General features: G+C 39.2%; 1 protein-coding gene across 10 annotated transcripts in view; it reads left to right on the top strand.

Moving 5' to 3' along the window:
• Positions 1–25,698, top strand: part of PPM1B (protein phosphatase, Mg2+/Mn2+ dependent 1B) — a 60,657-nt gene that overhangs the window by 985 nt on the left and 33,974 nt on the right. For 3 of the 10 annotated variants that reach the window (XM_030446763.1, XM_030446756.1, XM_030446757.1), the window contains exons 2-3: positions 14,950–15,065; positions 24,705–24,842. The gene's annotated coding sequence lies outside the window, so the exon portion shown is untranslated. Of the gene's footprint in view, positions 1–33; positions 401–14,949; positions 15,066–24,704; positions 24,843–25,698 lie in introns of those variants that run through there. The other 7 variants (XM_030446764.1, XM_030446759.1, XM_030446761.1 and 4 more) reach the window with 6 other exon arrangements.

The raw sequence follows: 25,698 nt of genomic DNA, 5'->3' as shown, positions 1-25,698 counted from the left end.
CGGGCGGCCCGGGGGGGACAGCAGCGGGTCGGTGGGGGCGGGGCCGGGGACTGTGCACCGCCCGCCCCTCCTGGAGCGCTCTGACGTGGGCGGTGGGGAAGGCGGGCCTAGCGGCGGCCTTTGGGACAGGGGCTCCCAACATGTCCACGCTGCTGGCGGAGCTCGGAGTGCGCGAACGGGCGGCGACTGCGGCCGGCGGCGGCCAGAGCGGGGCGGCCCTTGCCTGAGGCAGAGCCAGACCCCCTCGCATTCGGGCTGGGCCCTGCCGGGCCGCCTGGAGCCCGGACACCGGAGGGCGCCGGTACTCGTCCCTCGACAGGTAGAGGGGTCAGGGCCGGCCGTGGGGCACAGGCGAGCGGGTTGCGTATGCATCGGGCCGGGCCCCGGCGGACAGAGAGGGGTAAGGGGCCGAGAAGGCGGGCCGGGCCTGGGCAGGCGTGTTACTGAACAGCGGGGCCTGCGTGCGTGCTGTGAGAAGCGGGGGCTGGCACGGAGGGGCGGCGGGCAGGGCCCGCTGCGTGTTCGTCCCCGGGGAGAGAGCAGGCGCCGCGTAGGCCCCGGCCTCCGCCTCTTCCCGCCGGGGGAGAGAAGTAGGCTGGGGGCGCATCGATTCGGCTTCCCAGCGGGAGAGCCGGAGTAGGTTCACGGGGGAGGGACGACGGTGAAGTGGCGGGGAATCTAAGCCCACCGGTGTAGCCGGGATTAGGGCCCGCCCTCTCGGTGCGCCCCGGCGGGGCGGCGGCAGGGGGGCTGTCGGCCCAGGCCCCGAGCGCCGGTCGATGAGTGTGAGGTGGGGGAGCCGGCGGGCCGGGCCCGCTGCGTGCGGTGCGGGCGAGGGGCAGAAGGTGGTCGGCGTTCCGGTAAGGGCGATAGAAGTGGGGTTGGGGGAGAGCCGGCGGGCCGGGCCCGGTCCGTGCACGTGCATTGCTTGGGTCCCGGGGAGCGGCGGGCTGGGGCCGGCGGGCCCCGGTGTTTATTGACGGGGTGTGGGGGAGGTAGTGGGAGCTACGGGCTCAGGTGTTGGAGGGAGCTGTCGTTGGGCCTGGGCGTTTGTGAGGGTCTGTGTTGGTGTGAGGAGGGGATGAAGTCGCGGGTGGATAGACCCTGCCGGGGACCCTTTGGCGTAGACGGGGAAAGAAGTTGAAGGCAGTTCTGTTCTGTAGTTGGGAGTTTGCTGGCTCCGTGAACCAGAGGTAATACTTTTATTATAATTTGTTCTTAGTCAAAGGGAGGGAATAATTTTGATGGACTTGGAGGTAGCTGGAAAAATCTGTTTGTATGTTGTGGTAGGTCGAGGGGTGGTGGGTGCAACCACAGGTATTTAGAAATAGAGATACATGAGGGAATATGAATTCAGGAGTGATAGGTAAACAGTCGTGTGTGTTGTTGGAGGTAAGGTGATAAGTTGTCAGGCTTCAAGCGTAGTGGAGGAAGGAGGCTTTGGGTAGTAAGCCTATGTACAACTCACAGGCACAATAGTAACAGGTTGCTGCAAGGTTCTGAACTTGTTTTGCTTGGTGGCCAGTGTGGTTAAACATAATGTTCAAGACCTTCGTGTGTAATGTGAGATGGTATGTGGACAGAGAGGCATTCATTCTCTTACTTCGTGTAAATTGGTTTGTCGGATGCTCACATTGCAAGAGAGATTTGGTTGTCATTAGCTCCTTGAGCCCTGTTTCTTGTGGGTTGAGCAGGGCTAGGGCAGCAAGCAGTTGTGGTCTGTGTCCTGGAAGCATGAGGGAAGCTGTGAGTTGGTGTCTCCCTTATGATGATATCCAAAAGCTGGATAGTTGTAGTTTCAGCCATGGTATACAAACTGGAAAACATGTAGCAAATGCCCTGTGTTGGGGTCATGATACTGCAGTTTGGAGAAAAGTCTGTGCATGACCTGGGGAGTTGTAGGACTGTAGTAATCTGTATTTGTTAGGGGTATTAGGCAGTGTAAATTTCTGTCTATAAAGGCCTCAGCACACTCTTCCTGTGAGTAAATTTCCAGGGATCATCACCGATTATGAGAAAGTGAGAAGGTTTGAGTGGCTATTTAAAATAGACATGAATGGTGGAGTCTTTGAAAGGTTTGTATGCACTTGAAAAGGGGAGGTGGGATGAGTTTGTGGTGATTATACATATGCAGGGTGAACACTATGTTAGGCTATGTATACATGTGTGTATCAGGGGAATGGTATTTGTGCAAAAGGGAAACTGGAGTTTTCATATTGCTGAGTCGGTGGGAAGTGTGTGCATGGAGAGAGGAGGCAGACTTTTTTGGCTGAGGCTATGAAAAGTTGAAATAGTGTGGGGGAGGGATGATGAACTGGGTTCAGGGTTCCAGGTGTGCCCTGAGCAGGTGGGACTCTGCAGGGATTCCTCTTGGTTGGAGGGAATATTTTACAGTTGTGACAGTCAGAGGAAACTAAAAAAGTGAATTAAGATGAGGCCATTTGTGATTATTATGAATATTATTGAATTAAGGGAGGTTTCAGAATAGTCAATAGTGTTTCTGTTAAAGGTGCTTTTTATTTATTTTGTTCTGTTTGTTCCACTGGGTAAACTGTCCATTAACTTTAAGGGTAAACTTCTGCTGAGCCTAGCACTCACAATGACGTTGATAGGTCAGCAGCTAACTAAAAGCTCTTAATGTGGTACAGACAAGCCTCATATGTGTGCAGACTCAGGGACTTGAATGCTTCTGTGCCTGTGTGTTATATATATATAGCTTAATACTGTACCTGAGTGCATGTGTCCACAAGGTATGAAGTCTTCTGTACTGGGCATATGCTTTAAAGAGTCTTTGTGCATAAACATTTGAGGACCAGACTTGTATGACAAGTTGATCTGTTAGAATGGAAAGCTGTTTGGCACAGGTTGAAGTGAGGAAAAATTGCACCTGTGTATTCCATGTTCTGTATATTTGTGATAGTATGTACTACTTGCTTACCCATCCCCTCATGTCTTGTTCTGGACAGGCATTTAGAAGAGGTTGTTATATAGGATATGTGGTAAATTAAGGCATATAGCATCAAGATGAGGGAAACAGAATTAATGTGGCATGGAGAGGGCTGTATTTAGAGTTCATAGAACCTGTTTTTATCTTGCTGTCATAGCTGTGAGGTGATCATTTATTGAGCTAGGGAACTGGAGAAAAAATAACATAACCTCATAGTAGTTATCCTGGATCATCCATTTCCCTTCTTGTCTCTGGTGTGGAATTCTCATTGTTCATTTCGACTTTTCCAATGGTGAGCTTAATGTGTGCTTCTGACTTATTAAACTTGAGACCCTGTCTTGCTGAAATATCAACCTATCACAACTGAAATTAAAGCTTGTGAAATCTCTATGTTGAACATATTGTTTAAAGGTGCTCAGTGTCAGGAACTATCACTAGTGGAGTGAGTGAGAGCAGCAAATATTTCATGAATGTGTTGCCTTTGTATTACAAAAAGGGAAAGGCAATAAAATTTTGTTCTTAATATTGGATGTAAAAATCTGAATGAAGTAGTTGTATTTTAAAAATTAATAGCAACTTTTGGAGTGGGGTTTATTTAGACTGCAGCAAAGGATGGGGTTGTACATAGAACAATATTGTTCAGAAAATCCTCCTGTCTTGAATGAAGCAAACTGCAGCATGCTTGGCTACATGCTACAATAATGTTCTTTGGGGAGATGCACTTCGGTTTTTTGTTGGTTTTGTTCAGCTGCTTTTGGTTTGTGGTGGTTTTCTTGTTTTCTTCCAGACCACAGTGAAAATTGAAATCGATCACTTGTTAGTGTCATGGATCATCCAGTCCATAAGTAATACTTACATCTACTATATAGGCCTGTTGCTGTAGTTAGTAAGTAGTAAATAGCTTCTTTTCTGGTCAGCATTTGGAAGATAGCTGGTTAACCATGGTTTTTTACATGCACAGTCTCTTCCAAGTGAATGGGAAAGCCTTGGTAAAAGAACTGAAGCTCTGAGCTTCTTGTGTGAATTGTGAAGAGTAATCACTGTTCATGCATATCTTTGTGTCTGTAGTTACTTTTTTCCCCTCTAATATGGATTCTTCCTGCTCTCCACCTTAACTGTATCAAGTGTACTCAATTTTGGTTTTGTTTTTTCTTAATTCTTGTCACCTTGTTGCACCAGGTTTTTTTGCTCTCTGAATCTGATCCTGTGCTTGCTTCTCTTCACTTGTCTGTGAAAATGGAGAAGCATCATTCAAAATCTTAAGTCTTTTAGCAACTTAAGTGATTTGATCTAAATATTTGTCTTAGTATATTGGAGAAGAGCAATGGTGATTTATTTGGAAAACTGTTAAAATTTTTTGCTATCTTGACTCCCCCACTATTTATAAGTTTTTTAACTTCCTTTCTTCCATTCTTTATGCTCAATCATCTTCAAGATTTGGCTTATAGATGCGTAGTGTGTGAACTGTGGCTTCTTCTCTCTGTCTGCTAGTCGCATGGATGCAGGATAAACGTTTTATGAAACTTCAAGAGAGGTCTGCTTTAGCCCTTGTCTTCAGCATATCTAGAATGCATATGATCTTTTGGAAATTTAATAGCAAAATCTGGACAAGTCATTGCAAGTTTTTAATTAGAAAAAAAAAGCTGCCCAAATTCAAGTAATATGGGACTATAAAAATCCAATAAAGAGAAATTCAAAAGATAAAAATTGTTTTTCTCTAGCAGACAATGTTGTAAACCCTTTAGGTATTTGTTAAATGCCTTTGAGTCTTGGGTAGATACTGAGCATGGGAGACTTTGGTCAAACTCCTTAAAATTTGGCACAGATCTATATCTGTACCTTACACAAATGTATATCCATCATGTGCTAAAGCCAAATAAAAATTCTGAAACAGTTAAAGAGGGTCACTCTGAAAAAAAGAAATTGGTCTGAAAAGCTTTGCATGGGATGGTAAAAGATAATTGAGATAAGCTATATACCAGCTCAGTTGGGATGAGCAGTTCAGCTCATCTCAGTTTCATGAGGCATTATTGGCACGATGAAACATAAGGGTTGCTGATGAGACCAGATTAAATTAGTCTTCTGGCTTTTAGAATAACTTACACTGAGAGAGAAGGCACAAAGATGTTTCAGTGTAGAAAATTATAGAAGGGAAACCCCTATGTCTCAGCAGACAAAAGACTTTTTTATAATTTCAGAGGAAATTATTCAAGTCTGTGTATTCTTCTGCTAGGAAAAATAATTTATCCACAACACTTTCCCCATGGACCACTAGTTTCTCATTAGCATTATTTAAATGTATAATTTTATTGTGTTACTACATTACTATCTCATGGTGTAGGTTCTCTGTGTCTTTGATGGGAAATAACCTTTTAATTGAGTTTTCTTTCAAATAAAAAGTACAAGTAGGTGCTTAAGTCTATTTTCACAAGGTAACAGGAGCTGAGCTCAGAAAAACTGCCCTGTTTAAGGCTGTTTCAGACTAGGCTACTGAAGAGGTTAAGATGGCTTTTTGGTGCATGGTAATGGCAACTCAATGACCACAAACTTCCAGCTAAATCACAAAGGAAAGCATGGGTGGATCTTTGCAGTTTCCAGGGGATTAGCATGCAACAGAAAATGTTTTCTTCAATAATCTTATTTCTGTGTCTGTACCCTGTGTAGGAATCTAACCTTGAGTGAATGTAGAGCAAACATGTCTCTGCATTGTAAGTATAGGAATTAATTGTTTTTATCGGAGGTAATGAAGTAAGGTGATGATGGTGTGTTGAGTAGAGAACACTTTATTGTAATAATTAATACATGCAATACTGCTTTGCCCTGTTGTAGCCAGTTCATCTGTCCTGCTAAAGCCACATATTATTTGTTCAAAACTCATGATCTTGTATTTAAATTTTTGTGTAGCAAAAGAAAAATTGATGACTGTAGAGAACAAATATCAAATGATGGAACTATTTGTAAAGAACTGATATTTTGATTCAAGTGGAAAACTGAAACAATGAATATTATGTTAGTCAGCTTATTCAAAAACAAAACCCCCTCTTATCTGGGCAGCTTTGTTGGTTAAGCTGATGTGCAAGTAACATAAAGCATCATTGAGCACGTGCTGCTCTTCCTTTCCTATCAGCAGCTACAGTGAAGCCATTGATGCGGGTTATTGTGTTGGGCTTTTTTTGGTGTTATTTAAAAAGTTTTCTGAAATAATTAGTGTAGGTGATACATGAAGTGTGTAGATCTTGGGGTTTTTTTCAACCTGATTTGGTGAACTTTTTTAGTTGTATCCCACTAGGTTTTGATACTCCTAATTGTAGAGTGGAAGCAGAAGTGGGCAAGTGGTTGAAGAGTGCTACTATAGTTACTCCAGGAAAAGAAACACTCATTCATAGTGCAGCCCTCCTTTTTAGAGCTAATGAGGTGTGGGTTGGCAGTTAAAGTCTGTGGGTTTAGTTATTACTGCTCAAGGCTCTTTTAAATGAATGGGCAGTATCTGCCACATTGATAAGCAAGGAATATGCTGCAGTTGAAGATGGTAAAGTGAAGCAGTAAGTTAGATATGCCCAGTGTATGTACTTCATGATACTTTTTTATATTAGTTGTAGTCTGGTTCTGTGGACCAAGGATACTCCAAACTTTACTGTATATTGGGTGTTTTCTTCAGTTTTGGTTGAGGTTAATCTGAGAGATGACCAGATGATGTGTTCAGAAACTTCTCTGAAATACGATGCAAAGCACAGTGAGTGGAGTGACTTGGGTTTACTTAAAAAGCATGCTCCTGATCCAAACTGAAGTGCTAATAAAGACGTATTAACTGGGTCTCTAAAAGGCACCTTAGAACACTGCAGAGGGTGTTAAGCTGGTGGGGGGTAATGAATTCTGCCTTCCCCTGACTTGAGTAGAGTTGTCAGGACTGCAGAAATTGTTCTGCTGCTCTCTGAGTAAGGGTTGTCTGTTTATCTTGTTAGTAACTGAACATGTTTCCAAACTGTTATCCCCAGTTGTGAAATGGTCAGTTAAAACTACAATAAATTCTGGAAAAGTAGGTCTTTCATGGTTTTACTTCAGAATGAAACTAGCTGTGTGAGCAACAGGTTATGAAGCCTGACTTCCTGTGGTTTTGTGTCTTGTGTTTGGATTTTTCTGGGTATGCTGTATTGTAATCTCTGAAAGTATTTTCATGTGTTTGAGGGACTATCTGCCCTGCTGTCCAGTGAAGCTGTTTTTTTAACATAGCTGATCTACTGCTCAACTTGTCCTCATGAGGCACTCGTTTGGATGTCTCTTCTTGATCTGACTATTTCCACAAAACTCATAGGACCTGATTATCTCTCTTTTTTTTTTTTTTTTTTTTTTGCCTTGCGTTAACATACAAATTGTGACCACTTTCAAGAAAACTTGAGGGTTGAGAGAGAGGTGAGGTTGGGAGGATACAGAACACACACCATTGCTTTGCTTCCTTAGGTTGTATTTTATTTTTCATTATTGCTATCTCTTGCCTTACTGTCTTTTTACTTGTATCACCATTTAATTTTTTTTCCAGAAGAGTTAAATGTTTTTCCCTTCCCCTTACATTTCAGGCCGATTGTCTAGAAGTAGGAAATTATGTTCCTAACAGCTTTTTCATTGCTAAAAATCTGTTCTCCGTAGGGTAGATAAAATTTGAGCATCCAACATGCTTACTAAATCACCTCTGAATAAGTATATAAAAAGTTGCCTTTGCTATCTGCTGTAGCCTTTTGTAGTACACACTGTAATACACTGTCTTACCATGTATGATGGTTTTGGACCATGATTCTAGGAGATAAATGAATGAAGGTTCAGAAAATGAATGAGGTATTGAAGCCTGTAGAGTACAGCTAGATCGGATTTTGAGGGTAGTGGATTAGGAATTAAAGGGGGGAGGGACTTCTTTGTGATTGCCCTTGTGACCTTGAAAAGCTGCTGAAACATCAGATGAGAAGTACTGTGCTGAAACTGGGACTGCAGGTAGAGTTCTGAGATTTCTGTCTACAATGTATGCAGCTAAAGAAATGTTCCTTTGTCTTCTACTTTAAGTGGGCCTATACTCAAGCACTGACCTCTGAGAGCTTCTGTAAAGGTACAAAAAACGAATGTAGCACGGTTTTTTCTCAGTTTCTATGTCCTTTCTGCTTCTGCTCTCCATTTCCCTACTCTAGTAATACAACAGCTGTTTCATTTGTTCTGGTTCCAAACAGGAAAATCTCATCCTAGTCAAAAGGTTCTCTGCATACCAGTTTGTGTGCAAAACCTCGCTTTTAGATACAGTGCTAGTTGCAGGCACTGGTTTCTACTGGCCGACATTGAGTTTGATTCTCTGTAGGGCATCTGAGAAAAATTGTAGCTGATCTTTCAAGAAAAGCATCTGCTCTTTAGTGTGTGTGTGTGTGTGTGTTCAAGAGAAACATGAAGTGTTTTTCTTGTTTCTGCTGTTGTAAATCTTGAGACCTAAGGTGAGCCAGTCCATTGACTCCCCTGGGTACTGATCAGGCCTACATTTGGTAGACAAGGGACATGTCACTTTGGGTGTCATCAGGAAGAGCTGAAATGATGACTCCTAGGAGATTATTAACAATGTCTAATTACAGGTGGGATTTACAGGCATCTTTGGCAAATGTTACCAAGAAACTGTGGCCCTACTACCTGTAGGTGTATGAAACTGACTGCTCAGTCAGATGTGACATTTATCCATTTACCACTTTTCCAGGCAACACAAAACAGCAAGGGATTTTTTTGCTTTCACTTTTCCATTTCTCTGCGATTATGTCTTATTTTAATCTTCTTTTATGGAATGGAAGTGTGTACTGTTGTAGTACTTAAGATAATACTAAAATAACCAGTGATTGATCTGAATTGATTTCCTGCTGTTTTCCTTACTGGTTGCTTAGGCTGGTGGATGAATTTATTGGAGTCATCCAAAGTCTAGGTAGGGGCTGATTTGGTTCCTGAAGAGCACTTTTTCTAAACCAGTAGTTTTACATAAAACATGAAATACTATGGGTTTTATACTTAAGCAAAGTGAAAACAATCTGTTTAAACAATAGTTAGAGCTACTACTAGGGACAAGGAGGTGTGTGAAACTTGTTCTGTAAAACTTTTGCAAGTGCACCACAACTGAACTGCTGCTTAGAAGATAACCTAGAAGTTCATAGGCATTCAGTCATTTAAAAGATGGTTTAATGATAGTAATTCTTTGTTTTGTGGGAAGTTTACCAGCCAACACTTGTTTAGATTCTGTGTGTATCTTACAATGTAAAGAAACTGGAAGTAGTTTAAGTTGATTCTCTCTTTCAGCATTAATTTATGGGATCAAGGAAAAGTTCAAGCATACTGCCTTTGTGGTCGATTGCATTGGAAGGAGAATGTTTCACATTTTTGTGTTTGCTAGAGTCAAACAGTGCAGTCTCCTCTGCAGGCAGGCCTTGAGAGCTTATCTGTTTCTTAAAAATGGTGAAGGCTGCAGTTTAACCTTCTCCTGTGTTTTAAAATTGAAATATTAATTAAGACTTGCTTGATGTGTAAGAAAAGCATTGTTAGATCTCTGCCATAGTGACACTAGGATGCATAAACAACTCCAGGCCAAGAACTAATCTAAAATATTTATAATGCCCTCAAAATAGTAGCTGTTGTTAACCAAAGCAGCTTACTGTATGGTTTTAACTACTGTTGCAGTATTGGTTTAATTTCAAGGGGGAAAAAAAAATGCTGTCAACTTAGAATATCTGACTTTTTGAGGGAAGGAGATAAAGCTAGACTGTCAAAACAATTTCTGGTTTTTTCTGTTTGTTTGGTTTGGGTTTTTTGTTTGTTTGGTTGGTTGGTTTTGGTTGGTTGGTTTTGGTTTTGTTTAACATAGGTAGATGCAGGGCTTGACTTACAGAATCAGAGAGGAAGAAATAAAATTCCAGTATAGCTCAGGATACTTCAAATAAGCTTGTGTGCTGCTGTTGCCCATGGCGGGGAACAGAATTTAACATGAGCTGAAATATGTCACTGGGGAAAGTAATCTGAAATTGTATTTTCTAAAGCCTTTATTGATTTATATTTGGAAAATATTTCCCTTGAAAAGTTCTGTATGTTCTCAGATATATTTAATGATTGTACTATTTTCAGTGTAAAGTTTTCACTATTTATGAATCTGTACAGAGGGGATGTAGGGCTCCATTGACGAAAAGCACTACTTGGTTACTACTTGAAGAGACCTTTTTTCACTGTTGTTTTCTTTTGTTTAGTTACCAGATTCAAATGTATTCTGTATAAGCAAAATTTGAGGTAGTAATTCTATAACTGAAGCAACTCATTGTTTTGAAAGATGTCTTAAAGTTTGTCCAGACTTGAAACCTGGTTATGTTGACAGTTTCGCATAGAAATATGAAGCGAATGTGAAAAACTTCTTAATAGGTCATGAAGCACTGATTAAAAGAGAAGCTCTTGCATACAGAGTGGTCATGACTCCTTAGATCTTTCACGAATTGTCAGATTTGTGCTTGAAGTCTTTCTAAAGTAATGGTTTTAGAATTCTGCTTTGCAGTCTCCATCATTCTTTTCTAAGTTCTTTTTAGTAGTCATCTTAAACTATCTCATGTACAAAAAGAACTGTTGAACCTGGGCTACATATGAGCAAACGCAAACTGTCCTCTGCACAGTTTATTTTGTTCCAGTTTTGGAACTGTTAATTCTTACCACTTAGTGCTTATCATCTCCTTTCCTTGGTTCTAAGTCCTAAGTGTTACTTTAGGAAGGAAACGGAAATGAGGCAGGAGAGGAAAAGAAATGGAATGTTCTTACTGGGGAAGAAAATTTCAGTGCTTTCTAAAGAACTGAAGTAATACATTCACTGAGAATTTAGGCTAATCCAGAGAATATTTGAGTAGGCAGAGCAATACTATTCATCAAGGAGTGTTCTTATTTTTTTTATCACAGGGTTCTGTTTTCTGTTAGTTCATCTGTTCATCATGTGAAAGATTTTTATTATCAGATATGCAACCTCTTATTACCAAGTTCTGCTGCCTGCTGGAATTATTTTCATTGCAGAGCTATCATGACTCTGGCATTGGCGTGGATAAAAAACAAGTCCAAGTTGACCACTGACATCTCTATTGCTGGACGGGATGGGAAGAAGTTTCTTTATATTAGTTTTCATTCTCTCTCCTTACTTTTGTTGATAGGTGTTTTCTTTGAGTTCATTTTGTCCTGGTGTGTCCCTTCTCAAAAATGGCTGAAGAAGAATGGGCGTAGCTTTAGACTATAGGACTTTTTCCTGAACTGTGAGAAGTAGGATTTTTTTTTTTCATGCTGAATTATTAAAAAAAAAAAGCCCTGCAGCTAGAGGAAAACTTAATGTTATGATCTGTTCTTATTATGGATTTAAGGTGTCAGAATTGGTAAACTTGCATCGCTGTCTCTGAGGAAATGATTTCTAGAAGGTCTTTGGGTGACTGAAAGGATGTAGTTGGACTAAACTTCCATGTTCAGAAAAAAAAAGGAAAATTAGAGTGGGCAGTAAAGCAATTAAGCTTGTTTGGTTCAACTTCCAAAGGGTAGTGCCTTCAAAACCCTAGATACAGGACACCCAGCACACTTAAAGAAGTATTTCGGTTGTAGCTGAATTTTCAATTCTGAATTTCTTACATGTTGGATTCTCGTCATTAAATCTTACGCTCCCTCAGTGACAGCACTGAGCACTCTATACCTCTGCTTCCTTTGTCAGCCAAACACTGTTGTTACTTTTTTGCAGCTGTTGAAAAAAAATGGATGTACCATCTTGGAAGATGGCTCGCTTGATATACACAATGCAGCTTTGTTCTTATCTCTTCCTTTTGGGGAGTTCATTCGCTCAACCCAAACAGCTTTCTGCTATATGCTACTTAGTTGGTGAACATTTAGTATGCATCTTTTTAGTTAAAGGTCCTCTAGCATAATCTGTTTTTTCACCACTTTTCAGTCAGTGTTGATATGGTACAGAAAAGAGAGGTCTCTGCAGCAAACGTGCTTCTGGAACCACTCACAATCCAATTTTAAGGAAGAGATTCTCATACAATTAGCTAAATATGTTAGTGCTGCTGGATTTCTGCACTCTTCTGTCTGGGACCATGTGCTCATCTTTGCTGTCATGCTGGTACTTGTCTGTGTCTCATCTCATGGTGAGGGAGTTACTTGTTGTGTGAAAGGTCTGGTGAACAAGTCCTATGAGAAGAGGCTGAGAAAACTGGGAGTGTTTAGTTTGGAGGAGACTGAGGAGAGCTTATTGCTCTCTACAACTACCTGAAAGGAGGTTGTAGGGAGGTGGTGCTGGCCTCTTCTCTCAAGTGAACAGTGATAGCACAAGAGGAAATGGCCTGAAGTTGCACCAGGAGAGGTTTAGACTAGATATGAAGAAGAATTTATTTATGGAGAGAGTAGTTAGGCTTTGGAACAGACCACCCAGGGACGTGGTGGAATCACCAGCCCTGGAAGCATTTAAAAAACATGTAGATGAGGCACTTCAGGACATGCTCGTGATACAGGTATTGATATATATTTTACTGGGGAGGATGTTGGCAGTTGTATGTGGTGATCTTAGAGGTATTTTCCAACTGTGACAGTTCTGTGATTCTGTATGTTTGGTATGTATTGCTGAGATTTTCTTTTAGCTTGTTGGATCTGCTCATTGTGTGAGGATATGAGAGCAACTACTGATTGAAAAAGTTGGAGTGGAAAGTGTGTACGATGGGTGGTGGGATTACAACAGTTGCCAGTCTAGCTTACCCTAACTTCTTGTAAGAATGCACCTGGAGATGCTTCAAACTAGGCTCTTTCAGGGTGGGTAGCTATTACCATTGGTTATTAACACTAATGATTTGGATGTTTGATGGCCTATTTTGTTGAATGGAAGTCCTAAATTTACTTTGAACACTGAAGAAAAGATGATACTTGAAGTCATGTAACTTGTGACAGTGTTAGCAGTGTCACCAGCCACCAGTAAAAGAACATGCAATTAAATCTTGATGGTAAAACCTCTGCTATAACTAAATAAAAAATGCCCATCTCTTCCTTCACTTGGATTTTCTCCAAATGTACAGCCTTCCTGTGGATGTTGATATGACTCCCTTCACAGCAGTCATTCGGGTTTTAATTAAGTATCAGTGCTTGCTGACAAGAATATCTTTATTCTGTAGGCATGTGAGAATACAGCAGAAACCAAAACTTTACGTAGCAAAGGTCACAGTGAGGAGTTAGTAAAAAAGTTCCTGAGCCAGTCAAGCTGTTTTTCTGTCATGTTTGCAAATTCCCTTAGGGGATAAGAGATCTGTCTCTATTCATCTGCTATGGTGGTGGCATTGTGGAGCTTAAGTATCATATTTACTCCCTGCTTCAAGCCTAAGTTTGGGGCAACTGCAAAGGGAGTAAAGTATTTAGGGTGAAATATACATTATCTCCTAGCTGGTAGAGACTAGAGTTTGTGGTTGTTTGTCAGGTACCAACTGTTCCTGAATTTGTTCAAGTTTAGAGATTTCAGTAAAGTAGGTTTTCTTTCAATATAGTCTGGGAGAAAATCAAGCCACCTGAAAAGTTGTAAGTGATCTGAATTTCAGAGATTATTTCTGAACACAAGTGACTGGAAATATCTCGCATGACTCTACTAAGGGTCAGTCATGCTTGACCAACCTGATTAACTTCTGTCAAATGACTAGGCCTTCAGCTGAGGGAAGAGCAGTGAATGTTTTTTACTTTAACCTTAGCAAGGCTTTTACAGTGTCCCACAGTATACTCCTATTTGCAGTCTGAATAGGAGGATGACTAGATGAGTGAAAACTTGTGAAGAGTCATATCAAAGGATGGCTGATGGTGGCTGCCTGGATCGTAGTTGCAACTGGAGCTCCTTAAGGGTCTTTTGTGACTTGCTATTTTTTGTCTTTGTACTGCTATAGTCTTGTTGACTTTTTTATATTAAGCAGTAGTTATTCAAAATCTACCTATTGGATAAGCAGAGTATATTCATTGAATAAGCTCTTTTCCTCTAAGAAAAGAATGAAAAATATTATTTCTTGGTGTTGAAAAAGGAGTGTTAGAACTTTATAGTGATGTATGTACGATAGGGTATGTCTTGTTTCCCACTTGCCTTCACCTGTTGTTCTTGTAGTAAAACAAAGCAATTTGTAGAGCATTTGTTGTTTGAATTTACTGAGGAGAGAAAAATATCCTGGGGAAAGAGACTAGATCTCAGTTTCTCTGAGGCCGATTCACCTTCTTCTTTGCCCAGGCCTATGAAGAGAAGCAACTCTCCTGGATGCTGCATGTTGACATCTCCAAAATGGAGAATGCTGTAGTCAGATTCACTCTCCACTAGTTCTCTACTGGTATTCTTTCCTCATGGTGGCTTTCACTGGTAAACCCTCTCATGCCTTTGTGCAAAAAGCAGCCCTGTTTCTTACTCATAACCAAGATAATTTTGTTGGTCAGGTTTGTTACTGCTTTTGCTTTAGAAGAAATTTGTGGTGGCTAGTAACAGGCTTTTTTGTCATGATTTCTGTACTTTAGAATAAGTTTGAATATCTACTCTTAGTCTTTTCCTTTGAGTCTGGGATCTGGATATATTGTAAATGTTTGCATTATTATGCCAGACTTTTCCAACCTGTATGCACAGGCATAAGTGTATGCATCCTGTCTTGTCATGTGGCTGTGCATATTCCTGGTCTGGAAATGGATTTGCTTACACCTCTGTCAAGGTGATACATACTGACAGTAGGGTTTTATTTGCAAGTAATTGCCATTCAGTGGTGTAGCTTATATCACACTATACTTTCATGTCTAACAAGTGAAAGGCATTTACATGAACTTCTGCTGCATTACCTTAGACAAGTAGGAATTTCTTAATTAGCTTGACCACTTCCAGTATTGTGTATGATAAGTTTCAGTCTAGAAGTTGCTGCAAAGCAGTTCTTGACCTACAGATTTTATTGAATATTGTGTTGAATTGGTCAATTCTTCCATCTTTCTACTTTCAGACTCAAAGGCTCTTCTGCTTTATTCACCCCTAATATGCAAGGAAGAGTTTCTAAAGTGAATCTGTATCAGAAGGACAAAAATCTGGAAGAATTTTGACTTTAGTGCTACATTTAAGGTAAGACTGTAAAAATTGTCCATGATCTGATGACAAAAAGCATAAACACTGAAGCTTGCAAAATGGTACTGTTTCTGAATTCTTGGCTTCTTGCTTCTTGGCTTCTTCTGCGTATTATGAATATTTATTATGTATTAAATATTTCTGCATCATTCTATGGAAATACACTAGTGAGCAGAGGTATATAAGATAGCTCTGGCTGTGTTTCTTAACTGCAGTAGTTAAGTAGGTCACTACATGGAGCTCATGTTTACTGTGCAAAGCTGTCTTTTGGGTGGCATTGGTGTTCCCACTTCTAAAACTGGTACACTAAATTGCATGATATAAAATGGCATGTCTTACTAAATTGGCTATGTCTTAGTAACTTTTTCTAGATTGTTTTAAGGTCTTGTGCTGAGCCTTTAGTAATATTTCTATGAATGTAGTATTATAGCTCTTGAGTGACATTTCCAGTCAATTTAAAAATACCAGGAAATAATTGGAAGCCACAGGGCAGGATTGCTGCATTTTGGAAAGAATGGTAGATGCATTTCTTTGAATAAAGCCATAGCTTCAAGCACCTATACAATTGTCATATGTTTGCAGGTTAGAGCACCAGTCCAAGTGGTAGGAACTGTTGCCATTCCCACACTGTCCTCAGGAAAGAGTGGAAGATGTAATGAGGACTAGTGGTATAAAGTCTAGCAGACAAAGTGGAATTCTGTCCAGTGTGAGCAGTTGTGGGGAATGTTGTTGGACTGTCCTGTTGGCTGGGCTCACATCAAGTTCATGGTAATCAAAGGGAGAAATTAAAAAACTGGTTCAGAAGAACAGAGGCACATCGCTATCCATTCCCTGGGTGGTAATGTAAGAAGGGGACACAAGGCCATAAAATGCAGCTACAAAAGAGACATTCTCATGGAGTAACTTGGAAGGATGAAGGAACTGGTTTTGGGCTGAGAAGTACAATTAGGAGTTAGTTTAGGCAGCTGGCTGCCAACTGGTAGATCTTCAATTTTGGGAGGGTGGAGACCTGCTGAAATTGGCATTTCTGCTGAATTCATCACCTGTTTGAAGGCATAGATCAGTCTACTATTCTTATTTTTAATTTGTTGTAACTGTTTGGTTCTGGTTTTAATATAGTATGTTTTACTGAATTATCTGTGTAATCCCCAAGATGCATGTATACTTTCCTTTTTAAACTGCTAAATCTATCAGATTCCTTAAGTTGTCATTCTGCAAAAGCCTGAGTACTTGGGTATTTCTTTGTGAGCCTTGATACTATTTTTCTTTATATGGACATCCAGTTTAGTCCACGTAGTTTGTTAAACCTAGTACAGAATACATGCAGGCTAAGACTTAGATATAGTCAAGTGATAAGATTGAGGTGCACATTTTGGAAGATATAAATTGTTTTAAAATATCTTACCATGTTGCTTTGGAGTCTGAGTAGGGTGTCTGCCCCCTTTCTACAATTAATATGTTCTTTTATGCAGCTTTGTGCTACGATGTCCCCATCACCATTCAGTGCCCAGCAAAGGCATCTCTTGCAGCCAGCAGGGCACAGAAGCAGTGACCTTTGGTGGCTCTCGATGGTGTCTTAATTGGTGTTATCCAAATTTGCCTGCAGCTCGTGTCTGACTTGATGAATAGCATCAAATGAGTGTTGAATTATTAACATGCCTGCTTCCTGGAATCCCTTTTGCTGTCAAGTCTATGTAGACCTCCTATTACTGTACTGACTGCCTGCAATGCCCTTAAGTACTGCCCTTAAGTCTCTAATATTGATCTCTTAAAAACTGGCATGGTCTTATCTGCATGTTAATTTTAACACTATTATTGATAAAATTACTCTTGGAGTAATATCTTTTGCAGGTATAGTTTGGAACATATCGTGATATTTGCATAGTGACAAAATAGAACCAGATTTTACTCAGTAGATAGAAACTTCAACATTGAAATATATATTGCAAATCAAAGGAGTTTGAAAAATTGAGTCGAACTCGTTTAAGTGAAACTGAAGTTGCAGTACTGGTTGGACAAAACTTTGAGATTTAAGCTTGCAAGTTGGCAGATGGCTGCTTCTTGCCAGGTACTCCTCATTGGCAAGTGAAGCAGTTCAGATAGACTCAGTGCAGGCACCTAAAAAGATTCAATGTGTCTAGGAAATTATACTGGAGATGGCTGCCAGAAAAAAAAACAGATGAAATTTGCTTCACTGTGCAGTTCCTAGAGATGATAATTTTTTTAAGACTTCAGAATTTTACTTAAAGCTTCTCTAGTCTGATGGAAAAGTAGAGTATGTTTTATAAAAGTGCAGAGGAGACTAGTGTGTTCACTGAAGTTGTCTGGCAAGTAATCTGTGATCCAAAACCAACTTCTGTAATTTACTGTGGATCAAATAGTGTGTATCATGTTATTACAGGCATATTGATCCTGTTGCAGTATGGCAGCATATCATTACATATCATGTAGGATCAGCTGCTTAAGCATTTGTTTATAGCTTGTTTGAAATGCTTTTAGATATGCCTTATTTGACATGAACCAAATAATTTCAATTGGGTTGATTTGGGAAGATGATAAATCTCTGTTGGCAAAAAGGTAGAGGGTTTCTAAGCAAACAGACCCTCTTAAATTTAAGATGTCTTCACATTTCTAAGTGCTTATTTGCTTCATACTAATGTAGTACTATTACTTTCTTAACTTTTATAATAGGTAGAAAAATATTTTAAGTGTGGAAGAGACTAAGGGGAAAAAAAGTGTTCTAAAACTGTCATAGGCATAAAAAATAACTATCTTAATTCCTGTTTAGGAGTCTTCAGTTCCTATATTTTTTAAAAAAAGATTTCAATTAATGAAATCTTTTTGGAAGACTTCATGTGTGTAGGCTGTTGGCAAAACAGATGCTTGAATTATCTTTCCAAGTTGTGTGCTTTGCAGTGAATGTTAAAATGCTGTAGTGTGGTAAGTGTTAATATTTGGCAGCTTGTAGTACTGGTTTGTTTTTTTTATAGTATTGACTTGAATATACTAGTGATTTTATTGTGGTGTTGAATGACTTTTTTTGCATTTAGTAATTCCTTTTGTGTATAAACATAGGAAGTGGTAAAATGGCTAAAAAACCACAAATAGATCCAAGAGGTTAAATAGCGTGGCATAGAATTCAGCCTCCTGCAAATATCTGCACAGGATCATCAGCAGCATCCAATGTTTTTCATGTCTTCATTTGTCTCTGAAGACTTAGCCTGAGAAGATGAAGGACGAATAAGAACCTTATATTTTTGCAGTGTGGCAGTCCTTCCCCTAATCAGCACTATCATATATAAAGAAATTAAAAAAAAAACCCCTTCTTCCTGTCCTGTATAAATTTGATATAATTTGATTTTTGCCACTGTCAAACATACCAATGTTAAGGAGTTCTTACTGTATTTTCTGTACCTGGTGCTGACCAATGTAATGTTATTTTCATATTTTTGCTCATTTTTTATTCCACTTTGGAGTTTAAATTACTTAAATTTTTTTGATACACACATGGTACCGCGTAACATTGCATGTATTCAAGATGGGGAGAAAAATGTAATTAGTTCATATGCATATATTGTAATGGCTTAATTGCCCTGATAGTCAAAATGGGATACTGTTGTGCCTTTGAGAATCCCTTGTGGGATATTTGCTCCAAATACAAGATCTGTACAGAGCAACATGTTGCAGAAACATGTTGCAGAAGCAGGGTTGTGTTTGCCTTTTTTTTTGTGGGGGGGTTTTGTTTGTTTGTTTTTCCGGAGCAATAGCAATATAGGGTGTGATGTAAAGATAAAAAAACCTACTTATTGGCTTCAATGGTAGTAGCAGGACTTAATTCAAAAGCTGACTTGTTCTGAATTTACTGCTAGCCACTTGGTGCTAGGGTGAGATTCTCCACCCAGATGAAAACTACCTCTTGGGAACTCTAGCTGTTAGCTGTCTTAAAAATGAGTGAACACTATTTTAGAGAAGTAGAAACCAAGGTATCACCCTTCAGTGAATCTGCTCTTCTCCTTTGTGAGCATTTCCTTTGGGAGACTCACTGTGATATCAGTCCTTTGGAAACTATCAAACTTCCTTACTATATCTTGCAGCTAGAGCACCTTAACGTTTGGAGCTCAGTCACCTTTGCTGTCTTAACAATAGAAGTAGAGAATTATGACAGGTTTCTTCTTTATCTTACAATGTTTCGAAGTTCATGACTGTGAAGTTTTTTATTGTCCAAATGCACATACTTGCTACAGAATTAACCAATCTGAAATCTGATGTTTTCCTGATTTTCCTGGCAACTGCTTCTGTAAGAGTTCTTTATGGTTTTAAGAGGGTTTCTTAAAAGGCTCAGCAAGAAAGGGCTAAGCCTCTTCTGCTGCATAATAAAGTTTTTATTTGCAAGCTTACTCCTGAAACATTGCTTGTTAATACCTTTCTGTTCTGGGGAATGACAGACTCTGGATGCTTTTAAGTCAGCTACAGTAGTGGATGAGACAGCTCACTTCTTTGTGAAGTGTGGTCTAGGGACATGCTGTTTCAGCCCAGGGGACTTTCGAATAGATGTGGCCAGTAAAGTTATCAGATGACAGGTGTGGTAGATTCTTTCTCAGAACATTTAACCAGTGTTCAGGTTGTGATTTCTGCTTGTTTCTAGCAAATAGATATTTACAAAATTTAATCCACCTGGAGTGACATTTTTTTAAACATTTATTTGAAGACCAGATGTTTACAGAGGCAACAAATGGACAGATGGCTTCAGATGAACTCATTAGTGGTTGCTGCCTAGATATTCTAACTAGTAAGATGATAGTACATTTATTTCATGGGGAAGCACCACAGGAATGTGCTCAAAATATGGACAGTTCAGTAATAGTTGCCTATTGCCTGTGTCTGAGCTGGAATTTTGAATCCCTGTCAGGAAGATGGATGTTCATAGACCTTGGCCTTTGCATTAAGAAAAAGAAGAAGCAGAAACCCATGCAGAATATGAACACTTTTTTCTCAATCTGCATCTCCTGGACTGTTGTGGAAGCCATAATGCATCACTAGAACTTGGCTTACACTGTAGCTGTAATGTAAGATATGAGTAAAGCTATTCAGAGACTTTCAGAAGCTCTTCTCTGGAAAGTTTGTTTGCTTGTCCAAAGCAGAAGTCCTGTGCTTATAATCCTTCTTTGTAGTTTTGAGATTTTTGGTGAAAGAATGCTAACCTATAAATGGAACAGGTTTTTCACTCCAGAAGATACTTCTTAGTTCAGCTAGAGACCAGATAACTGAAAGTGAAAAAGTTTTGTACTTGTATATTTTTACTGAAGCCTGTTAAGTAGTCTTTCTCTTCAGCTTTCCTGAAACTGGATGTTTGTAAAGGTGTCCAGCATAACTGGTTGTGAGATGATTTCATATTTCTCTTCCTGAGAAGCATAACTGTGATCTGTTACAGAAGAGGGGAAGGAGTAGGTGCTTGCCAGCAATCTCCTAATAGGCAAATGTAGATTGCTTATATGCATTCTGAATTGTACTAAGGCTTGCTTTTGGTGTTCCTTTATCTTCTGCTTGTATAATTCAAGAGAGTTTGAGTTGCTCATCAGCTAGATGAGCAGTCTGTGCTTCAGGCATTCACTTGTACCAGCATAGCGTATCTATGTGGCTGAGCAACAAAACATTAACATGGAAACAGGAACAACTTGCTGAGAGCAAATACTACTTAAAAGACCACTGCTGCCAAGACATCTACATATATAATGTGAATGTACTGATCTAAAACTTACATAAAAGAGAATCACAGAGAACTTAGGAATTAAAGACGTGTATTAAAAAGGTCTGCAGGAAAAGGTTCAGAATAGCTTATGTAACTTCCTTCTATATGTATAAAAAGGCAGTTTTCCAATGTTGTAGTTTTAAGTCTGGCATTTGTGAGGTGATATTTAAAGGTATAGAATTAATAAGAGTGCTAAGCCCATACTATTATCAAGCTTTTTGACTGCTGTAAAATTCAAGTGTTCCTGATGGAAATGCAGCTTTGAATAGTTCAATTTACCACTGGCAATAAAAGTTTGAATGGCAAACTTCAAACTGCTGAACCGTATTTTCACCATGGCCCCATGCAAATTTATTTCAAGCATTTAACTTTTTAAGAAACCTTGATGTTATTTCTAAAAATATGGTGGAAAGATATTACTGTACTTTTTACAAACCCATAATATTAGTTCAGCTGCTGCAGGAAGAATCAAGTACTTAATAAAGTTTTTAGTTTTGAACTTCTGCTCATCATCCTTCCTTTAATTGTTGAAATAATTAACATTTTAATGGAGCTCCCACATTTGAAGAAGGAGAGGGGGGGAACAACAAACAAAAACACACACCCACAAAAATACGAATCAAGATTTAACCTGTTCTTGGTTGATCTGCAATGTTTTTGTATAAAACCAAGAACCATTCAGAAAATGGAGAGAAAGAACCGCTGAGTATCCTTTTATTGCAAAGAACGTCCAACTTTCCCTTTACTTTGTCTTGGGTAACTGCACAGAAATTAACTTGGTTTAGTTTGGGCTTTGTCATATATGTAGACTAGGAAAAACAACTGCATAAACTTGCAGCCCAGCTAGGACACTCCCTTAGTATGTGTTCTTAAGTTCCCAGAAAAACCAGGCAGCCTAATGAATGCCTCTTTTAGGAGCGAGATGTTATCTCATGTTTACTGTATGTTGGGAACATGCAATTGGAGGTTGCAGTGTACTAGTTAACTTGTGGTAAGCTGACATTGTTGCTTTTTTCCTTCTCCCTCCTAGTATCTTTTACTTCTGCAAAATCTTTTCTGTCTTCTGTACGAACCAGTTTACAATTCCGGGGGAGATGATATTGGCAGTGGTGTTATTGTGATGTCATAAGTTCAATCATGACACATTAGATTATAGCTCTTTCTGTTGATGTTCAGGGAGTGGGTTGCTTGGATTGTTCACTTCTTTTAGAGCAGCAGTAATTTGGTTATCTGTAAAAGGTCATAGCTGTAGCTGGTTGTGGAGCAGCATTTTTCTGGTTCTTTGCTGATTGCAGTCTGGAAACTTGCAAGGGAATGGATGATGTGGGGTTTGTCTGGTTTAAACATTAGGATTCAGCTTAAAGCTCATTAGTGTTTTGCCAACAGGGTTATTATTTATGTATTTAATTATCAGGAAGACAAGCACTGGATGCCCAAGTAAATGATGTAAAATGGCACTGTAGGGTTTCTCAGGTTTTTCTTGACTTTCATTTTTTTCATGAGCTTACTTTTGAGTATTGTGTTTAGTTCTTAGGCAGTGATTTACTTATGTTGGCTTTGGCAGCATAGTCCTTCCCTTCTGAAGAAAATGCTGTAAGCATGGTGAAAGTCAAATTCTTAATTAGTCAAGAAATACTTCTGTTTTGCTCAATTAAAAAATGGTTCTACCGTTGGGTACTGGTGTTTTAGTAGCAAAATTTATAAAAGTTCACTGAACTACTTTAGTCTTACTCAAATATTCAGTGTTTATGTACTCCAAAGGTCTAAGGAGCCTGAATAAAATGCTTATCTTATAATTTTGTTAAGCCTTTAATAGGAATCATTCAGCTTTATTCTTGTTATGTAATTTATGATTAACAGTCTGGATAAGTCCATTTCATTTGTGTATGTGAGCATTTTCTGTGCACAGCTTATTGGGGGCTGGATATAGTAGCTTGTTAGCCCAAAGCTTTAAGATGTTTCTGTGGTTTGGGACACTGAAAACTGCATTTCTCTTTTCTGAGAATTAGTGTAGATAGAATTTGTGTACTTAAGAGTATATTGGATAAGATGCTCTTAGCCCAAAATACCTTTCAGTCTGCCCTACTGTAAGCAACCTGTCTATAGGCTAAAAGTTCCCCTTGTCTGATGAATGCTCCCACATCCTTTGTAGAGCAGAAGTATTTGGGATGGGTCAAGCCTCTTGCTTCTGGTGAGCATAATGCTCATCTTCTGATCTGCTTTTCTGAGTCAGCCACTTCTAAAGGCTGCTGGAGTAGCAGCAGCAGAACTGAATCTCTTGAACTTCTACTTGCAAACACCCTGTACCTTTCTAGTTAAGGGGATGTTCTGACATTGAGACAGAGTGCTTAAAAGAAGTTATGCTCTGGTCACACATCCTGTATTCATGCCCTAGTTACTGGTGTGTTGAAGAAGATAGAATTAAGCTCTTTTGTGCAACTTTGTGAATCTGCACTACTTGTGTTTTGTTCTTTTTCCTGAAGTTGTGGAAACAACTTTTTTAGTGATAAACTTTTTAACTTTAGAGGTTTTTGCCATGTATTCCAGTGAGGTGATTTAGGATACTTGCTGTCCAGACCTTTCAAAATACTCCTTCAAAATTCATTAATGATTTAGTGGGTGCTACTTAAGGTGTAGTTTTTCGATATTCTGAGCAAGTCTGAATCCACAGCAGTTGCTGGTTCTGCATTTCTGGCATTGGCACTTGTCTGCTCCTGCATTTCCCAAGCTGATTCAGAGAGCTCGAGTGGCAGAAAGTAATGGACTGCTTCTGGCTTAGTTTGACTCATTTAATGATCCATCCACTTCTAGTGTCTAAGAGTGTTGAGTAAAACACAAGGTTTGCAGCAGTGTAACCATACAGGCATTAAGCTTACTTGTCTGACAGTTCTTCAAAATGTAGCAAAGTTTTCCTTCTTTTGCTTATGACACTTTTTGGTTATTGAAAAACTAGTCAATGTTTATAAGAAGCAAACCATAATGAAATGTCACAGCTCCATTCTTCAATCAGTGGACTTGAAGTCAAGGTCTGCAGGAAGTCCCCTTTCTCACTCATACAGCTCATCAGAGTGCTGTAATCAGTTTTAAATCATCAGTGTTAGACAATAAGTCTTCTCTTTGCCTCATGCCCCAGACAGAGCTGGCCATTGCCCAGAATTCTTCCTTCTACCAGTGTACTGTCCTGGTAACTTTTGCAAGATGTGGTAGTTTAAGATTAAATATGTAGTCTCTGATCCATGAAGGAATTCGGGCATTTGCATCCTGTTCAAAACAATGGGTAGAGCCCCTGGATGCTTTTGTAGATAACTAAATTCAGATGCATGTATATGCTAGATCTGCATTTTAAGCTGAATTTATGGTTAGTTTTATAGAAACTACTTTGAAAGAAACATGATTCCTATTTCAGAGGAGCTGAAATGTTTTTGCAGCTGAAGTTTATTGCTTGTTTTAAACTCTTATGCATTTTTACATCTCAGAAAGCAGAGTGAAGAGCTTTCATATTGTCTTTGCTGGGTTCAGGTCTTGTCAGAGACTCAAGGAGTATAGTCAGTCATTTGATCAGATTATTAAGATTAAACAAATAACACTGTTATGTTAACAGGTATGCAAAAACTATTCTTTCCATTACTGAATTTAGGAACTTGAATGACAGATAGTAAACTTCAATGCTAGTACTGTGAAGAAAATAAGGAGGGGGGAGTCTTGATTCTTTGTTAGTATGAAGATTTAATATAATGTTTAGAGAGTGTAGTGAAAGGTCTTTTGACATCTGAAGGTAGCATTAGTTCAAGCACTTTTATTTAGGAAAAACTTTTTCCTAAGTTTTATGTAGAAATCTGTTGTAAACCCTCTGGAGTAGCTAACTACTTTCTTTGTTTCTTTTTCAGGAAATACCAAAATAAAGCAGATGTTGTGTCCTGTACTGTTATCTCAAGGTTTTGCAAGTCAGTTCTGTTATTTGCAGCAGGAATGTAAACTAATTCTTTCAGCACTGAACTAGAACCTTGACAAGGTTGCAGTTACAGGTAAGAACAAATTCTGCCACTCAGAAATTTGTGGGAAGGTGTAATCGCTTGTGCTTTGACTGTGGTTTGGTTTGCATTATGTAACTGGCCAACAATTTGAGAGAAATTCCAGAACAGATACAGAGGATATATTTGTCTTCTTTAAATGCATTTGAATTTTGCTTAATTGTATTTTTAACAGGGGAAAAAATGTAATATAAAGTACAGCTTATCTCTGGTGTTGGACAAAGCACTGCTAATAATTGGAAAAAATGTAGTAAATTTTTACACACCTAAATGTGTCCTGACCCAGATTTTAAAGGGGTATTTTCTGAAACAAAAGACAATATAGTGTCAGTTAGTAAAAGTCATGAAGTATTTTGCCACCATGTGTTGAGGTCAGCTTACCATCTATGTGTATGGCATTTTTCCTCCTCAAGGTCTGTACTTCCTTAAATGCACTAATAGCCACAGTACTGCTTAAGTTACCTTTTTTAATCAGTTACAGGAAATCTCTAAATTATTGTTACATGTCCACTGTAGCTTCAACTCTTGAATTATCTTTTCAAGGGGAAAGGTTGATGTCTTCCAGGTCAGTGAAAATGTTTTGGCTTCTGGTTTACCATGGTAACTTTACCTGACAGTGATGGCAATAACTCTTGTCCCACTACTTAGTTGCTGTCTTCTCAACTTTTGGGTAGGGAACTAAAAAATCTGTGTTCTTTTACTCAGACTGTTTTTTTTAATTATAAATTCAGTGCTACAGAGCTACATAAATAAAAAAGTCCCTCACATCACCACACCTGTCAGAGATTGCATATTTTGGTTTGAATGTTTCTGAATAATTTATTTATGGTTGGTTGGTTTTTTGTTTAAT

The sequence above is a fragment of the Calypte anna genome, chromosome 3, assembly GCF_003957555.1.
Source record: "Calypte anna isolate BGI_N300 chromosome 3, bCalAnn1_v1.p, whole genome shotgun sequence".
NCBI lineage: Eukaryota > Metazoa > Chordata > Aves > Apodiformes > Trochilidae > Calypte > Calypte anna.
The sequence above is the reverse complement of the archived record's forward strand: the minus strand, read 5'-3'. Positions and strand labels throughout refer to the sequence as shown.